Genomic DNA, 19,808 nt, shown 5'->3' with positions numbered 1-19,808 from the left:
CACCTACCTATATATATCAAATATGACCTTTCTTGTTTGTTTGTTTTTGGACCAGTGTTGAAGGCTCCCTCTCCTTGGAACTTCTTTCTGTCACAGCATCCTAACTGCTGTTCCCTCCAGAACTCATTCCCACTGGACCAATCTAGAAATCCCAGCTGCCCTCTCATCCCAGCTTCCTCCTCCTTGTTGCTAGGCAACTCCGTCTCTTCCCATCATGGATAAACTAGATAGTGTATGTTAGGTAATCATGTGGGGGGCTTGACTCCTTGTCCCCCAGTGTGTACAGCGTCCTTGAAAGCACAGATCCAGCCTGCTGTGCGCACACCCCTTCCTCATCGTTTTCCTTCTGAAAAAAATTTTGATAATTTTAAACATATACATAATATATTTGATCACATTCACCCCCTATAACTCCCTCTTCTCCTTCTTCCACTCCTGATGAACCTTATCTTCATAACTAGTCTCATTTCTTTTTCTTTTTTTTTTTTTCCTCGAGGTAGAGTCTCACTGTAGCCCAAGCTGACCTGGGCTTCACTCTGTAGTCCCAGGCTGGCCTCGAACTCACAGTGGTTCTCCTACCACTGCCTCCCGCCAGTACTGGAATTAAAGGCGTGCACCACCACACGGGGTAGTAGTCTTATTTCTATGTTGATGTCTTTAAAAAAAAAATTTTTTTTTTTTTGGTGATCCACTGCATTTAGTTAGGATTTCCTGCAGAAGCATGGGTGGAAGATTATTTATCAGTACATGAGTAACCTACCAGCAAATACGCCACTGAACATGTCTCCCCTTCCCCAGCAACCATGAACCGCCAATTGGTCCTCATGAAGAGGGATTTTCTCTCTTCACCAGCCTGTACCCAAGGCCTCCTCCCTAGCTAGTACTACTGCTGAGCTACAACCCTGGCCTCTCATTGGTGGAGCTACCGCTTAGCCACACCCCCGGGCTCTCATTGGTGGGCTCTAGGCAAGGAATTTACCACTTAGCCACACCCCCAGCCTTTCATTGGTGGACTCTAGGCAAGGACTCTTAACAGAGCCACACAGCCCCTAATGGGAATGCGGGAGGGGAAGGAGAAGCATTCTGCTGGAGGGGTCCAGCCCAGTGATTACTGCTTAGGTGACACACCCATCCGTCCGAGGAGGGCCTGATGGAAAACCTCATGCCCTCACCTGCCCTCCTAGGATCCCCATCTTCCTGACCTGACCCTCCCCTTCTGCCCCTGGGAGCCCCATCTCACATCTCCCAGGGCATCCAAGGTCTGTAATTAAACACCAGGTAAATATAGCTGCCCTACTTCTGAGATCTTCTGTGGGTGCTCTGGGCCAGAGGGCACGGAGGGAGTTCTCTTTCTCCACAGCGTCAGTCAGTAACCTCGCATCTACTCAGGGAGGAAGTTCCTGGTAGAGGTTTCCTCAAAGACCCCTGCCCCCACCCACCCACCCCCGTACTACGGGGAAATTGAGGGGAGGTCAGGAAGGTGTCCTCAGACATAGGCCTGTGTTGGGATTCACTTCTGAAGAGAGAATAAAGATCTCAGTGGGCAAGGATGTGGCAGGACTTGTAAGAACACTGGGAAGTTAGTGGGTGTGCAAAGTCAGCCAATGTGGATGCGGAGGGTCATGGAAGCGCTCATGAACACTGCTCAGGCCGGACCCTTCACTGCCTTGCCCCTCAATTCCTACCCACCCTTCTACCTTCTCCAGAAAGCCTTCCTTGGTTCTACCCGCCCACTGTCCAAGCAGCTACAGTGTCTCCTGCGTTTGCACATGCCCCTTCTGTGTGCTCTGCCAACAAGCTACCAGTGGCATGGGTGCCCAGTGTCTGTCTGCCTCTAGATGTGCTGTCCGCAGCTGAGCCACGCCCAGGCCCCTCACTGGGGGATTCTAGGCAGGAGCTCTACCACTGAGCCACGCCCCCAGCCCCTCACTGGGGGATTCTAGGCAGGAGCTCTACCACTGAGCCACGCCCCCAGCCCCTCACTGGGGGATTCTAGGCAGGAGCGCTACCACTGAGCCACGCCCCCAGCCCCTCACTGGGGGATTCTAGGCAGGAGCTCTACCACTGAGCCACACCCCAGCCCCTCACTGAGGGATTCTAGGCAGGAGCTCTACCCCTGAGCCACACCCTCAGCCCCTCACTGGGGGATTCTAGGCAGGAGCTCTACCACTGAGCCAAGCCCCCAGCCCCTCACTGGGGGATTCCAGGCAGGAGCTCTGCCACTGAGCCACGCCCAGGCCCCTCACTGGGGGATTCTAGGCAGGAGCTCTACCACTGAGCCACGCCCAGGCCCCTCACTGGGGGATTTCAGGCAGGAGCTCTACCACTGAGCCAAGGCCCCAGCCCCTCACTGGGGGATTCCAGGCAGGAGCTCTACCACTGAGCCAAGCCCCCAGCCCCTCACTGGGGGATTCCAGGCAGGAGCTCTACCACTGAGCCAAGCCCCCAGCCCCTCACTGGGGGATTCCACGCAGGGGTTCTACCACTGAGCCACACCCCAGCCCCTCACTGGAGGATTCCAGGCAGGGGCTCTACCACTGAGCCACGCCCCCAGCCCCTCACTCGGGATTCTAGGCAGGAGCTCTACCACTTGGCCAGGCCCCAGCCTCTCACTGGGGGATTCTAGGCAGGAGCTCCACCGCTGAGCCACACCCCCAGCCCCTCACTGGGGGATTCTAGGCAGGAGATCTACCGCTGAGCAATGCCCCCAGCCCCTCACTGGGGGAGTATAGACAGGAGCTCTACCACTGAGTCACGGCCCCCACCCCTCACTGGGGGACTCTAGAGGAGTTCTGCAACTGAGCCATGCCCCCAGAACCCTCACTGGGGGATTCTAGGCAGGAGCTCTACCCCTGAGCCACACCCCCAGCCCCTCACTGAGGGATTCTAGGCAGGAGTTCTACCCCTGAGCTACACCCCCCGCCCCTCACTGGGGGATTCCAGGCAGGACCTCTACCACTGAGCCACGCCCCCAGCCCCTCACTGGGGGATTCTAGGCAGGGCCTCTACCACTTGGCCAGGCCCCCAGCCTCTCACTGGGGATTCTAGGCAGGAGCTCTACCACTGAGCCACACCCCCAGCTGGTGTTATCCTCAGGGGCAGAGGGCACATATGAGTCAGATCCCAATTTTCTGCCACTTGCTCTTCCCCTGTGGGTGGAGGCAAGAAGGCACATGCCATTACCACTGACACCACCACCATGGTTTCCAATAAGGATGGCAGGCCCATGCCAAGCCTTGGCTGATCTGTGGGGAGGGAATGGACACAGAACTAACCCTATGATGTCCTGTTCCAGGGCTCCAAGCAGGCCACCTGTCCCTTTCACTGGTGAGACCACTGGAGGGTGAGTCAGAGTGGATGATAGCACCCTGCTGAGGTCAGAAGCAATTCTAGCTGGGTGTGGTGACACGCCTTTAGTCCCTGCACTTAAGAGGCAGAGGTAGGAGGATTGTTGTAAGTTCCAGGCCAGCCTGAGACTACATAATAAATCCCAGGTCAGCCTGGGCTAGAGTGGGACCCTACCTTGAAAAACCAAACAAACAAAAAAACAAAAACAAAAACAAAATGTAATTCTGGCTGGGTGTGGTGACACATGCCTTTGATCCCTGCACTTGGGAGGCAGAGGTAGTAGGAGGATTTCTGTGAGTTCGAGGCCACCCTGAGACTACACAGTGAGTGCCAGGTTAGCCTGGGCTACAGTGAGATTCTACCTCAGAAAAACAAAAAAACAAACAAAAAAGCAATTTTACCCTGTACAGGGCAGGTGGAAGGAAGCAGGCAAGAAGTCAGTCACAGTGCTGGGTTCCCAGACTTCAATCCCTGTGCCTACCTGCTGGCTGGAAAAACCTTCATAAGGAGATTGGATGGAGTTGATGGGGTGGGGGCAGAGGCCTGGCCAGGGTTCCAGCTACCCTTCATTAGAGATGAGGTGGAACTCAGAAGGACTCCGTCAAGGGTCTGGTAGGTGTGCCATGTCCCAGGCAGGGGATGCATCAGAGCAGTTTTGACTCCATTCCCCAACACTGTTTCCTGGCTAACAGCTTCTGGGCCTGAGGGGCATGGCAGCACATGGCCATTATCCTAGCATGCGGGAACTTGAGGCAGGAGGATTCCAAGTTTGAACTTAGCTTCAACTACATAGTTCCAGGAAAATCTGGGCTACCTCGTGAGCCCCGTCTCAAAACAACTAACTGGGGGCTGGAGAAATGGCTTAGCAGTTAAGGTGTTTGTCTACAAAGCCAAAGGACCCAGTTCCCATTCCCTAGGACACAGGTAAAGCCAGATGCACAAGACAGGAGGGAGGCTGCAGATCACAGGGAAACAGGCTCTAAGGGTATCCCTAACTGTCCCTGGGGTTGGTCCTGGGAAGAAGACCAAGTTCAGAGACCCTGGCTGACCTGGGCTTCCCCAAACTCTGAGCATCACTTGGAAACTGGAAAGAGGGCTGGAGAGATGGCTTAGTGGTTAAGGAGCTTGCCTGTGAAGCCTAAAGACCCAGGTTCCATTCCCTAGAACCCATCTAAGCCAGATGCACAGGGTGGCACATGTGTATGGAGTTTGTTTGCAATGGCTAGAGGTCCTGGGGTGCCCATTCTCTCTCTCTCTCTCTCTCTCTCTAATAAATAAATTAAATACATATAATAAATAAATAATATATACAATAAATAAACCATATATATTTACATATGTATATACAGACACATGTAAGTGTATATATATATAAATATACTATATATTGTGTATGTGTGTGTATGTATGTGTGTGTATATATATATATATGTATATATATATATGTGTGTGTGTGTGTATATGTATATATATATAAAATGGAAATTAAGGGTTATCCCTCCTTGGAAGGACAGCTCAGAAGTTAGGTTCCTCAGTCGTGGGCAGGGCCTGGCTCCATTCACCACTGGGTAGAGCTGGGAGGTGCCTCCCACCCACTTCAGGACTGGTGCGTGTGGGACAATCACTTAGGTGACTGTGGGTTTAGATATGAAACAAACAATGTCTCTGGGGGGGGGAGAAGAGATCGGGGGTTCCAGAAGCAGGGTGGCCTGTGTCACCCTGTCCCTCTCTCCAAACTGGTCTGAAAGGTTTGTGCACTGAATCCCACTGGCCTCGGGCTCTTGCTTGTCCTGTCGACCTCATCTGAACTGCCTTCTTCCTCGGTCATCAGTGCTACACAATCCTTTCCACTTCCAGGAAGGCTCTGCCTGCACTGGACCGGAGTTCCCATAATCCCTGTAGTCCTTGACCTTGTGTGGTCTGTGGTCACGTCTCAAGCCTCCTCCCACGGCCACCAGGTGCTACACAAAGCTGGCTGGCTCCATCACGGGTGGCGCGCACTCCTTCTCGGTGTGGGCCCTGACTACCCAGGCCTCAGTTTACTCATCAGTATAACAGAGAGCACTAAAGGAATGGCGTACGGCTTCTTGGGATAAAGAGGTAGGGTTCTGGGGCTGGAAAGACGGCTTAGTGGTTAAGGTGCTTATCTGCAAACCCAGGTTTGATTCCCCAGCACCCACATAAGCCAGATGCACAAGGTGGCACATGTGTCTGGAATTCATTTGCAGTGGTTGGAGTCTCTGTGCCTCTACTTCTCTCTCCTTCCCTCCCTCTCTCTCTCAAATAAATAAATATATATTTTTTTAAAACAGGTAGAGTTCTGGACATTGAACGCTGGGGTCCAACTGTCATCCCACTGACAACCAGGAGTGCCTCTGACCATCAGAAGCTTTCTGAGGACTGGGACTGGGGTCACACGCCTCTAAGTCCAGGGGTCAGGTGCTAGCCCCACCAGGTTCTGGGCAGGTAGATCCCCCCTCCCCAGTTCAACACCCCGGGGGTTTGTCACCTCTGGGCCTCTTCCTAGGAAAGTGACATCCCCCTTCAAAAGTGGGATGGGCTGCAGAGGGGTAGAACAGGGGAGGGAGGGGGGACAGGGAAGCCTGAGCTGCTCAGGGCCTTACAAAGCCATGGCCGCTGCTGACCCCAAGGCCAGGCATCCAATTGAGACCCCTCCACATCTGGCTAGACACATGGACCGGCAGCCGCGCAGGCTGGGGCAGGGGGAGGGGGCGGCTGGCTTTCCGGTGGTAAAAATAGCACTGACAATTGGAAAAGAAAAAAAAAAAAAAAAAAAAAAAGCCAGTCTTCAGCCTCGCCAGCCAGCATGCAGTTCCGGACCCCAAGGCCTGGTCATTCTTTAAAATATTGATGAGGCGGCGGCCTCGCTGCCCCCACGCTAATGGGTTGAGCACCTATTGATTCACTGCTCGGTGGGTGGGCAAGTGGCAGAGGTCCGGGCCCCCAGCCCAAGGGGCTGAGGTTTCTGGGGACACCCCTGCTCGATGAGACAGCAGCCTCCTTTTGGCACCCTCGCTGCCCAAGGAGAGGAGATTCCCTTGGGAGAGGAGAGGTAGGGCAGGGTTCTCTAGCTACCTGGTAACCAGGGTGCCTTGGGTGATGTGCAAGATGCCACCCTCTCCCTTTACCACCAACCCTCCCAGGGGAGTTGTTGGCAGTTAATGATTGCTGGGGTCAGGGGAGACATTTTTTTCAGTGGTGTAGCTACTGGTAAGTTGTACATTGGTAAATAGCCCCTCCCATGTTCAAGCACACAGATCTGATTAAACTAAGTGGGTCTCTCTCTTTCTCACATACGCACAGAAGAAAAGACATCAAAATAGAAGTGGGGGTGCTGGAGAGATAGCTCAGTTGTTAAGGTGCTTGCCTGCAAAGCCTAACGGCCTGGGTTCGATTCCCCAGTATCCACGTAAAGCCAGATGCACAAAGTGGTACATGCATCTGGAGTTCATTTGCACAAACCAAAGGCTCTGATGTGCCCATTCTCTTTGTCTCTCTTCTCTCTCTCTCTGCTCATAAATAAATACACAAATAAAATGTTTAAAAAAAATAGAAGTGGGAATTAGTTGGGAAGAAGGGCTTCAGCAGGAGGGAGGTAGAGTCAAGAGAAGGTCATGGGAGGAGATTAAGATCAAAATACAATATGTACATAAAAACTGTCATCAGGGCTAGAGAAATGGCTTAGTGGTTAAGGCACTTGCCTGTAAAGCCTAATGACCCAGGTTCAATTCCCCAGTACCCATGTAAGCCAGATGCACAAGGGTACACACAGAGTTTGTTTGCAATGGCTAGAGGCCCTGGCGCACTCTCTCTCTCTCTCTGCCTCTTTCTCAAATAAATACATAAAAATTTTTTTAGAGTTGGAAATATAGCTTAGCTGTTACGAAGCTTGCCTACAAAGCCAAAGGACTCAGGTTCGATTCTCCAGGACCCATGTGGGCCAACTTCACAAGGTGGCACATGCATCTGGAGTTTGCTGGCAGTGGCCAGAGGCCTTGGTGTGCCCATTCTCTCTCTCTCAAATAAGTAAAAATAAAATGCTTATTTAAAAAATATCTTTTAAAAAAATGTCGACAAGAACCAGGCATAGTGGCGCATGCCTTTAATCCCAGCACTTGGAAGGCAGAGGCAGGAGGATCAGTGTGAGTTTGAGGCCACCCTGAGACTACATAGTAAATTCCATGTCATCCTGAGCTACAGTGAGACCCTATTTTAAAAAAAAAAAAGTCAACAAATAAAATATGTTTAAAAAAAAGAGCTGGGAACAAATAAAATATATTAAAAAAAACAAAAAACAAAAAACAAAAACAGCTGGGCATGGTGGCACAAGTCTTTAATCTCAGCACTCAGGAGGCAGAGGTAGGAGGATTGCCATGAGTTCAAAGCCACCCTGAGACTACATAGTTAATTCCAGTCCAGGTCAACCTGGGCCAGAGTGAGACCCTACCTTGAAAAACCAAAATATATAAATAAATAAAATTTAAAAAGAAAAAATAGGGGCTGGAGAGATGGCTTAGTGGTGAAGCACTTTCCTGTGAAGCCCAAGGACCCCGGTTCAAGGCTCAACTCCCCAGGACCCATGTTAGCCAGATGCACAAGGGGGCGCACGCATCTGGAGTTCGTTTGCAGTGGCTGGAGGTCCTGGCGCACCCATTCTCTCTCTATCTCTATCTGCCTCTTTCTCTCTCTGTCATTCTCAAATAAATAAATAATTTTTTAAAAAAAGAAAAATTAATAATAATTACAAGCCAGGCGTGGTGGTGCACACCTTTAATCCCAGCACTTGGGATGTAGGAGTAGGAAAACATAGTTCCAGGTCAGCCAGCCTGGGCTACTTTGGAAACACTAAAATAAATGAATAAATAATAAAAATTATAAAGAAAAAAATAATTACAAATAATAAAAAGCATAAATGTAGTAAGCAAAAAGAAACACAAGAATGAACAATCATAAAAAAAGATCGCCCTCTCAGCTATCCATAGCTCCCCGCCTCCAAGGAAATGCGCCTAAGCCCCCAAGTGTGTGACGGAGAGATGGTCAGAACTAACCGTCTGTTCTCGGCAGGCCAGCAGCCCCTCCAGAGAGCCATTCACCACGGGGAAACACAGGTCTCTTCTGGGGACCCTCCATACAACCCAAGAATACTCGTGGTCTTCTTCCAGAACTTTCTCAGAAGCTGATCTCAAATGTACCTAATCACATCTTCCCCTCCCAGAACTGACCTGGCCCACTCAGCCTCCTCCTCCAGCATTCAGGGTCCTTGCAGCCTGCTGTGGCCCCAGCTGCCTCTGTGGGACAGTCCCCAGCTGCCTCTTTCCGCCCCTCCCCAGGCAAGCTACCAGGCCCGAGTGACTCCCACCAGCAATGGTGAGAACCTAGTCATGGCTTCTCCAGGACGCTGTGCCCCTCCCCTCAACAGAGAACATGTCCCCACAGGGTAGGTTCTGAAGCACGGGGCCTCCTGCCTGGAGTTGCCCATTCCTTCCCACCTGGCCCAGGGCGGAAGTGGGCATGAGGACTACTGGTCTTTACACTCCTTATCTGCTGAAGTAGAGATGGATTAAGGGTTACTGTGCTGGGGGGCTGGAGAGATAGCTTAGCAGTTAAGGCGCTTTCCTGCAAAGCCTAGGGACCCAGGTTTGATTACCCGGTACCCATGTAAGGCAGATGCACAAGGTGGCACATATGTCTGGGCTGGAGGCCCTGGCATGCACACCCATTCCCTCTCTCTCTCTCTTTCTCTCTGTCTCTCTCCCTATCTGCCTCTTTCTCAAATAAATAAATAAGCCAATTGGGCTGGGACTGAGAATGTAACTCAGTTGATGAGGGTGCTTGCCTAGCGTGCACAAAGCTCGGGGTTTGATCCCCAACATTGCATAACCCCTGTGCAGCTGGAGGATCAAAAGAGTGAGGTCAGGCTGGAGAGATGGCTTAGTGGTTAAGGCGCTTGCCTGCAAAGCCAAAGGACCTCTGTTCGATTCCCCAGTACTCACGTAAGCCAGATGCACAAGGTGGTGCACGCATCTGGAATTCATTTGCAGTAGCTGGAAGTCCTACCATGTCTTTTCTCTCTCTACCTCTTTCCCTCTCTCAAAATAACAACAACAACAACAATAATAAAAATATCAAGGTCATCTTTGGCTCAAGTTTGAGGTCAGCTGAGGATATGGCTCAGTGGTATTTGCTTAGCAGGTAGGAGTGTCTGAGGTTTGATTTCCAGTAATGCCAAACAAACAAAGACACACTCAAGAAAGCATGAGTCCTGGGCTGCAGAGATTGCTTAGTGGTTAAGGCACTGCAAAGCCAAAGGACCCAGGTTCCATTCCTCAGAACCCAGGTAAAGCCAGATACACAAGTGACGCATGTTGTCTGGAATTCATCTGCAGTGGCTGGGCGACCTGGCATACCTATTTTTTTTTTCTCTCTCTCTCCCCCATCTCTCTGCCTCTCTTTGGCAAATAAAAGAAAAGAGTCCTTAAGTTTGAAGCCAGCCTGGGTTACATGAAACCTTGCCTCAAAATAAACAAAAAACTTTTTTTTTTTTTTGAGGTAGGGTCTCACTTTAGCCCAGGCTGACCTGGAATTCACTATGTAGTCTTAGGGTGGCCTTGAACTCACAGCAATACATAGTGACTACAAGGTGAATTCTAGGCCAGCCTGGGCTAGAGCGAGACCCTACCTCAAAAAACTAAAATCAAACAAACAAAAATCCATGTGGCTTTGCCCCTGTATGTATGTGTGGTGGGGGTCCTGGGTGGTCTTGGCTCTTTATAACTAGTCAAAGGTTACTGAGCTTCCCTGCGTGTCTGGAGATTGTGTCCTAGTCCATGAGGTGCTTGGTCAGGTGTGTTTGGGGAGTGTCTGTTAGAATAATCCAGAACACCTATCAAACAACTAAACCCAGGCATTGTTCTCTGTCCACATCTAGTATGTTCCTGAAATCCCAACACTCAGGAGGAGGAGGAGCAGGCAGGATGATCAGGAGTCGTTCAAGGTCAGCTTTAACTATTTTATGAGTTCTAGGCTGGCGTGGGCTATAAGAGACCCTATTTCAAGAAATTACAAGTAATTGCTGGGCATGGTGGCGCACGCCTTTAATCCTAGCACTCCATTCGGGAGGCAGAGGTAGGAAGATCGCTGTGAGTTCAAGGCCAGTCTGAGATTACAGAGTGAATTCCAGGTCAGCCTGGGCCAGAGTGAGACCCTACCCCAAAAAAAGGAAAAAACAAAAGTAATTGCCAAGCGTGGTAGTGCACGCCTTTAATCCCAGCACTTGGGAGACAGAGGTAGGAGCATTGCTATGAGTTCGAGGCTACCCTGAGACTACATAGTTAATTCCAGGTCAGCCTGGGCTAGAGTGAGACCCTACCTTGAAAAACCCAAACAACAACAACAAAAAAAAAACCAACCCAGAAATTACAAATAATTAAGTAGCTTGTCTAGAGATCTAAGTGTCCCAATGTCTACTTCCTAAATGTTAGTCCATCTTGCTCTGACCATTCTGGACATCTATACATATACACCTTCAGGAGTGTGTCTCTTCCCTGGTCTCCCCGACTCCACAAATCCAGGCTCCTCACTGTGGCCAAAGTCAGTTTCGAGAACCTACAACTAGGACTGGAGAGACAGCTCAGTGAGGAAAGCGCTTGCCGTGCCTGCACGAGAACCCAAGTTCGGATCCCCAGAACCCGCTTTTATGATTGGACCTCGTAGCAGCTGTAATCCCAGCCCCAGCGCCTCAGGCTGGCCAGGTGGAGCTGAGAGCCTGGGAAGCTGTGGGCCGGGTAGCCTGGTATGCACAGCTTTGAACAAGAGAGTGTGGCTCAAACAAGGTGGAAATTGAGGACAGACACCTGAAGCTGTCCTCTGGCCTCCATGCCTGCACACACGCGCACACACACACACACACACACACACCCTACATCTGACTGGACCACCTTTCTCACACAGTATCTTCCATTCTCTCAACACTGTAAAGAAATAAGACATGGGGGCTGGAGGGATGTCTTAATGGTTTAGGCGTTTGCCTACGAAGCCAAAGGACCCAGTTTTCAATTCCCCAGGACCCACATTAGCCAGATGTTCATGGTGGTGCATATGTCTCGAGTTTGTTTGTCCTGGTGCGCCCTTTGTCTCTATCTGCCTCTTTTCTCTCAAATATATATATATATATCTGTACATATATATAAAAGAAATAAGACACGAGCTTCTGATAAGGCTACTTTGCACAGGGCTCTCACACAAACAGTACAGAAGGGGTCTCCGTCCCTCCTTGGGACCCTACTGTAGGAGACCCTACTGTAGGAGACCCTATGGGACCTGGGGGACGACCAGGAGTGAGGGGCCAGGATCCCATACTAAGCTAGGGGGTGTGTGCCTCAAGAAGTAGGCCGATCCTCCCACAGGGGGACCCCGTGCTGGACAACCAGGTCCTCAGTGGGCCCTGTGGGTGGAGAGAAGGCTAGGCTGGCTCTAGCTGCCTCAGCTCTTCTTATTCCCAGGTCACCCTTACCTTTTGGGGACTACAGAGCACACCTGCCTCTCTCTAGCTGCAGCTGGAGCCTGTAGTCTCCTCCTCTCTTCCAGGGTGCGTGGGGGGGAGGTGATGGGGGAGGGCTCACTGGGTCTTGACCCGGATCCATGAACTATAGGACGTCCCCTTCTCTGCTTGCTGTCATTCAGTTCATCTATTTGCCTCTTGGCCTACTCTTTCTTTCTCTCTCTTTTCTTTCTTTCTTTCTTTTTTTTTTCTTTCTTTCCTTGAGGTAGGCTCTCACTCTAGCCCAGGCTGACCTGGACTTCACTATGTAGTCTCAGGGTGGCCTCGAACTCACAGCGATCCTCCTACCTCTGCCTCCCGAGTGCTGGGGTTAAAAGTCTCCTCCAGGCTGGAGAGATGGCTTAGCGGTTCAGTGCTTTCCTGTGAAGCCTAAGGACCCATGTTCGACTCTCCAGGGCCCCACGTGAACCAGACACACAGGGTTATGCAAGTGCTCAAGGCCGTACCTGCGCACAAGGTGGAGCACATGTCTGGAATTCAACTGCAGTGGCTTGGAGGCCCTGGTGCACTAATTCTCCCTCCACTTCTTTCGCTTTCTCATTAAAAAAAAAAAAAAAGAAAAGAAAACATGCATACCATGTCTGGCCCACACCTAGTTTTTCATTTCATTTTATTTTGTTTTATTTATTTGAGAGAGAGAAAAAATGAATAGGCACACCAGGATCTCAGCCACTGCAATCCAACTCCAGACGCTTGCGCCACCTCGTGGGCATGTGAGACCTTGCGCTTGCCTCCCCTTTGTGTGTCAGGCGTACACGTGGGATCTGGAGGGTGGAACATGAGTACTTAGGCTTGGCAGGGAAGCGCCTTAACCACTAGGTCGTCTCTCCAGCCCCCACACGTGGGCTCAATCCAAGGGTCTTGCGCATGCTAGGCGGGCACTCTACCAACTGAGCCGCATCTCCAGCCCTCCTCTGGTTTGTTGGTGATGCATATACCAGTGATCCCTGGGACTGCCTGTGGCCTCCTCCGTTCTGAGCATCCAAGAACTCTGGCACTGTCGGCACTAATTGAGATTCCCCGGGCTTGTCTCTGAACTCCTCTGACACTAGGCAGCCAGCCTGGCATCACCCCGCTCACCCTGCTCCTCTGGGCAATCCCCCTTCCCGCCTACACAGAGCTGAGAAATGCCCCTTCTCCTGACCCATCTTCCCCGTCCTCCCACAGTAACACGCTGTCCCCGGCCTACCTCCTCCACCAGACCATGGCCCCCGACGGCTGTTACGCTCGCCCTGTCCTCAGAGTCACAAGCATCCTGGAGAGTAGAGCCCCAACCTGCTTCACCCACTGGAGGAAAATGACAGCGTCCTCCCACACAGCAGAGCCTGGCCCACTGTGACCCAGCAGGTGTGTGCTGTGAACGCATGTTCAGGTTACACTTACGATCCCCAGGGACAGAACCCAGCCATAAAAAGACGTGGCCAGGTGAAGGGTGGAGCCCAGAACCAGAAACTGTGACTTCCCCTGAGGTGCCATGCCGACCATGACCGTGAGAAGGGTGGGCAGGCTCTAAGACGGGAGCATACCCCATGGTCATTGCAGCCAGAAGGCCCACAGCATCTGACCACCCATCCCCAGTCTCTACAGCCCAATCTAGGGAAACCATACAGCTTCAGAGACATAAGGAATCCAAGCACACACACACACACTTAGTTCCAGAGACCTTATCTTAAGAGACAGAGAGAGAGAGGGAGAGAGAGAGCCAGGTATGGTGGCACACGCCTTTAATCCTGGCACTCAGGAGGCAGAGGTAGGAGGACTGCTGTGAGTTCAAGGCCACCTGAAGACTATGTAGTGAATTCCAGGTTAGCCTGGGCTAGTGTGAGACCCTACCTCAGAAAATAAAAAAGGGGGGTCTGGAGAGAAGGATCAGTGTTTAAGGTGCTTGCTTGCAAAGCCTGATGACCCGGGTTCAATTCCCCAGTACCCACATAAAGGCAGATGCACAAAGTGGTGGGTGCATGCATCTGGAGTTCATTTGCACTGGGTGGAGGCCCTGGTGCACCCATTCTCTCTCTCTGCTTGCAAATAAATAAAGTTGTTTTTTTAAGAAAATAAAAAGAAAGAACAGACAAAGAGGAGGTTTGGAACAATGTCTCAGTTATTAAAGTGCCTGCTTTGCAAGTATGAGGACCTGAGTTTGAACCCCAGACCCATCTTTAAAAAAGAAGGGAGCCAGCCAGACATGGTGGTACACAATTTTAATCCCAACACTTGGGACTGAGATTACATAGTGAATTCCAGGTCAGCCTGGATGAGAGTGAAACCCTACCTCGAAAAACTGAAAAAAGAAAAAAAAAGGAAGGAAGCATGAGTGCACCCCTTTAATCCCAGCACTCAGGAGGTAGAGGTAGGAGGATCACTGTGATTTCAAGACCACCCTGAGACTACATAGTGAATTCCAGGTCAGCCTGGGCTAGAGTGAGACCCTACCTCAAACCCATCTCTGCAAAATAAATAAAATTAAAAAAAACAAAACAGCAGCCAGTGATGGCATGCTTGGGAAGGCAGAGAAAGGTGATTCCTGAGGCTCACTGGTAAGCCAGTCTCGAGCCTAATTAGGCAAGCTCAGACCAATGACAGACCTTGTATCAAAAAGAAAGAAAGAAAGAAAGAAAGAAAGAAAGAAAGAAAGAAAGAAAGAAAGAAAGCAAGCAAGCAAGCAAGCAAGCAAGCAAGCAAGCTGGGGCTGGAGGGATGGCTTAGCGGTTAAGGCGTTTGCCTGCAAAAGCCAAAGGACTCAGGTTGGATTCCCCAGGACGCACATCAGCCAGATGCACAAGGTGGCACATGCGTCTGGAGTTCGTTTGCAGTGGCTGGAGGCCCTGGCGCACCCCTTCTCTCTCTCTCTCTCTCTCTCTGTCAAATAAATAAATGTGAAAAAAAAAATTTTAAAGTTGGATGGATACTGGAGATTGTCATTTGGGCTCCACCTGTGTGGACACACCCACCCCCCACCCCCACACACTTCCAGGCTTTTGCCAGAGAGAAGCGGCTTGAAGACTAGAGAAGCTTTGGGCAAGTCATTTCACTTCCCCATAAGTTTGTTTCATGACATGGTCAATTACTCCAGAAACAGAACAGCCCGGATCCCAGGAGCCTGAGTCAGCCCGAATCAAAAGCTAAGTCCTGGGAGGCCCAGACTTCACCTAGCTGGATGCCCCACCTCCAACACTCTCCAGGGAAACTAATCTTTTAGTGTGTCTGCTCCAAGTCCTCCCTGGAGACTTCCACCAAGTAGGGAAGAGGGAGTTGGAAACTTTAGACGCAGTTTTTCACAATAAGAAAAAAAATAAATAAATAAAGTGCATTAACTCTGTAGGACCCAGACCGGACTTCTAATCCCATTCATACATACCTACCCGCCTGCGATGGGCAGGTAGATTCCCAGAGGTCAGAGGAGAGGGGTCTCAGGAGAGTGTCAGGAAACAGCGAGTGGGAACCTGCTTCTGAGACCCCCATAAACTCTGCTTCACGCCAGTCTAGCACCATTTCTCCCAGACCTTTCTCAAAAGATGCTGGAACCCCAACGTTCTAGGCCACTCTAACTCCCCAACAATGGCTTCCAGAAAGGGTCAGGGAGGCCAGAAGAGATCTGTAGAAGATGGGGCAGAGTCAGGGGGCTTTAGATCCCCGCTCCCATAGCATCCTGGGGGGGGGGGGGTGCGGGAACCACGCCCCTCAGCTGCTGCCTAGCTCACAGGCGCTGGCTCACTCACCCTTCGCTCTGTATCTAGGGGTAGCATTGGGGGGGCAACCATGTCCCCCTAATAGGAGACAGGAAGCACCGTATCATCTTGCAAGGCAAGGTAATATGGGCTCAAAGGGCAGAGGTCAGGTTCAACATAGGTCTGACCTGTGATAGCCGCCCTCCCCCCGCACCATCTCGTGGAAGGGTACATTCGGGCTTATTCATATTCATGGCTACTCTAGGGGGCTACCCCGCGTGGCTCTCGAGAAGACCCTGCCACTGCAGACTCTTGTCCCTGAAGACCCCACGGCGGATGGGTCCCTGCCTGTCCTCACCCCGCGGCGCTGGCGCGGTTCCTGCCCGCGCTGCCCACAAGGTTCATCAATGGCCGAGGCCGAAGGGGCTGAATGGAGGGCACGAACCCGCCCCTTCTTAAAGGCGCCGGCCTCTCGGTCACCCTGGGCGATCCTCCCCATTTCACCAGGGGCTGCGGGGGAGCTCCAGAGTGGGCGGGTCGGGAATGATGGCCGTGGGAAAGAGGATAGGGTCTGGGCCGCATGGAGGGCGTGCCGCCTGGGGAGACTGTGGCCCAGATGGGTTTCCTTCCCGACCCCAATCGCGTGGTCCTCAACCCTCATTCTAGGTGGATCCCACCTCCTTCCCAGACTGGGGAACAGACCTGAACGGTCCCCTCCCCTCCCCAGCCAGAGATCTGCACCCCCCCCCACACACACACACACCCTTTCTCCAAGGGAGCCAGCTGCGTTCGCTCCAAGAGCCCGGCCAGGGTCCTAGGAGGGGGTGGGGGCGCAGCTGCTCGGGAGGCCACTGGGTCTCCCTCCCCCACCACCTCCCCCGATACACACCACTCTAGGGATGGGGAGTCCAGGAGCCGATCCCAGCGGGGACTCATCCCTTCTCGCGCGCGTCCCCCCCTCCCTGCCACCCGCGCACACACACAAAGACGACACGCTCGGACCAGGGCGCGTGCGGCCGCGCTCCCCGGGGCAGCGGTGCGCACACACACGTACGCCCTTAGGGACCGCCAGGGACCCGGGGTGACAGATCAGGGGACCGAGAGCTGCTGGGGACAAGCAGGCCGTACCTACAGGCGCGTAGCAGCAGCAGCAGCAGCAGCAGCAGCAGTAGCAGTGGCCACACGGGCCGGGGCGCCGGAGGAGCGCTGCCCGGACCGCAGCGGAGCTCCTGGGGCCCGGAGGCTCATGGCCCACGGCGAGTTGAGCTTTCCTTCCCACCCCCTCCGGTGGGAGGTGGTGGAGGCGGTGGTGGCTCCTCCTTCCCCGATCCGTAACCTCCAAGGCTTAAGCGATCCTGGCGCACCCCCCTCCCCCCCAAACACACACACACACGCACCACCCTCCCTGCGCGGCGGCTCTTCGGGCCACGGAGCTCGGCGCGCTCGGAGCTGAGCCTGGCGCTGCGCGCGCCCCGCCCGCTCCTTTCCAGCCCCCGGCCCGCGTAGCGCGCGCCCCCGGGCTCCGCCCCCTCCGCCGGGGGCCCCGCCCCCGGGCCCGCCCCCACCCCGGCCCCGAGCCCGAGCGGCGCCCGTCAGTGGCTCACGTTTCCTTCCCGCGCTGGCTGGGGGAGATAAAGGGTCCCCTACGTCCGAGGAACCGGTTCCCGAGCCACGCACTGGAATGTCTCCGTCGCGGAGGCGTCTCCCGGAGCCCGGGGTGCTGGCCCCCCGAGGATGGGGATTGGTGGGTGCTCTGGGTTGATGGGGGTGCAACTGCACGGGGGCGTGGATAACCTCGGAACGCCCCTGGGTGACCGGAGCCAGACAGGACCCTTCTTCGCCGCGCGGGGACAATGGGAGCCTCGCAGAGGTCCAGATGTCGCAAGAGAGGAAGTCTGTCTTGTTCTCATAAATCCTTAGGCGGAGCACCACGCCCCCTCCTTTCCTCCAGCCCCTCCGGGTGCGGAAAATCTCCCTCGATCCTGGGGCTGGGGAAGATCTCCGACGCACTGGTCTCGCTCTCCCCTCCCCCAGCTTCACTCTTGGAGCTGGGGGAGGGGGGGGCGAGAGGAGGCTGGCGCCACCTGGAGAGGTGTCTGAAGCCTTTCTGGGCTCCTGGGACTCCTCACCCCAACCCGGCTCTAGAAGCGGGCATTTGTGGTGTGACCCTTGTGCTCTGGGGCCTCCAACAGGCGGCACATTAAGAGGTTCAAGGGCTCCAGCAAACTGAGAGGGGCCTGGGTGTGAACAGAGGAATAGGGGTTACTCAGACACCACCTATGTGTGGCTTGCTTCTGCGGTGGAGATGGCTCCCTAGGCCCTTTCTCTTCTCCCTGTCTTGGGCTGTGATGCCGGCAGGAGCTCTCGATGTCTTTGGGTCAGCTCCTCCATCTCTGGCCGGTACTTCTGTGGTCTTCCATAGTCATGGCAGCGCCTCCAATCTGCTGCCCTCCCCCATCCACTGTGGCCTCTGACCTTTGTAAAGGCCTTTAACCTTTTCCAACGCTGTTTCACATCTCTTAACTTCCCAGGAAGCAGCAAACACGGGCTTCGATGCTGGGTAGGTGCTTGTGGGGCTCCAACCTTTCACCTAACATTTCTGGGGCTGCCTTCAGGTGGGTTGGGGGGGGTGTCCAGTAAAACCAGACAGACCTCAGCTGAGGCCTCCTAACTGTTCTAGCTGCCCCCTCTCTAGACCTGGCCAGAAAACACTGAGAGCTTAGGCGGCGATCCAAGCATGGACCCGAGCTGAGCACAGGCCCGGATGCCTGCCTGAGAACCAGGACACCTATGAATGAATCCAGGAAGGGTGGGGATAGGGTGCTGACTGCCAGCAAACTGGGAGCAAGGAAAGCTGTATCTCTGTGGACCTCACCCTCCCGCGAGAAGCCATGGCTTGGCACCCAGTGGACTGACCTGGTTCTACATTGGAGCCTGAGTTCGCTAGTGGGCTGTCAGTGGAAGGGCTTCCTAGGATGAGAAGGCCATGCCAGGCAATCATTAGGATCCCCAAGAAGAGACAGAGGAGGCCGGGACTGCCTGGTGTCCACAAGGAGGAACTGATGGGTGATGTGGAAGGGGTGAGAGTGATTGTCTAAAAGCAGCTGTCACTCAAGGGTCAGAGGGACAGGAGTGTCCCCAGTCCCTGAGGGCAGGATGCTCTGGGGCCTTGAATGAAGTTATTTACTATATATTTAAATTATTTATTTGAGAGAGTGAGAGAAAGAGGCACATGAAGAATAGGTGCAGCCAGGGCCTCTAGCCAATGCAAACAAACTCCAGACACATGTGTCACCTTGGGCAACTGGCATTATGTGGATACTGGGGAATCGAACCTGAGTCCTCGGGCTTTGCAGGCAAGTGCCCTATTCACTGAGCTATCTTGTTAGCCCTATTATTTACTTTTTTAAATTTAAATATTTTTATTTTTGCTTATTTATTTGACAGCGAGAGAGAGAGAGAGAGAGAGAGAGAGGGAGAGAGGAAGGGAGGGAGGGAGGGGGAGAGAATGGGCGTGCCAGGGTCTCCAGCCACTGCAAATGAACTCCAGATGTGTGTGCCCCCTTGTGCATCTGGCTTATGTGGGCCCTGGGGAGTTGAACCTGGGTCCTTTGGCTTTACAGGCAAGTGCCTTAACCTCCAAGCCATCTCTCCAGCCTGCTATTATTTATTTTTAACGTGCATGTGTGTGTTCATGGGTGAGCGTGCCTGTGGAGGCTAGAGGACACCCTTGGGTGTCATTAGGAAGACCACCTCCCTTTTTCATGGCAGGGTCTCTCTCTCCTTGGTTGGGAACTCACCCATGGGGCTAGACTGGCTGGTTGGAGAGCCTTAGTGATTCTCCTGTCTCCCGTTCACCAGTGCTGGAGTTACAAGCACATGTCACCTCATCTGTCATTTTTAAAATTTTAATTAATTTATTTGACAGAGAAAGAGGGAGAGAGGGAGAATGGGTGTACCAGGGCCTCCAGCCACTGCAAATGAACTCCAGACGCGTGCGCCCCCTTGTGCATCTGGCTCATGTGGGTCCTGGGGAATTGAACCTGGGTCCTTTGGCTTTGCAAGCAAGTGCCTTAACCACTAAGCCATCCCTCCAGCCCACCTGTGTGGTTTGTGAGGTGGGCCAGGTATGGTTGGCACAGAGTTGCTGGGGCAAGGCTGCCTCTCAGGGCCTTGGTGGGTGTGGGCTCTGGGGCACCTTGCCAGCAGAG

The 19,808-nt window shown here is 53.0% G+C and overlaps 1 protein-coding gene across 1 annotated transcript in view; it reads right to left on the bottom strand.

Annotated features, from left to right (window-relative positions):
* The window catches only part of Sh2b2 (SH2B adaptor protein 2), a 37,785-nt gene extending 20,804 nt beyond the window's left edge, over positions 1-16,981 (bottom strand). Inside the window, 1 exon segment of the mRNA XM_045143893.1 lies at positions 16,726-16,981. The gene's annotated coding sequence lies outside the window, so the exon portion shown is untranslated.
* Positions 16,982-19,808: the final 2,827 nt, after the last annotated feature.

This window comes from Jaculus jaculus, chromosome 2, assembly GCF_020740685.1.
Source record: "Jaculus jaculus isolate mJacJac1 chromosome 2, mJacJac1.mat.Y.cur, whole genome shotgun sequence".
Lineage (NCBI taxonomy): Eukaryota > Metazoa > Chordata > Mammalia > Rodentia > Dipodidae > Jaculus > Jaculus jaculus.
Note: the sequence above shows the minus strand (reverse complement) of the source record. Positions and strands in the feature narration are given on the sequence as shown.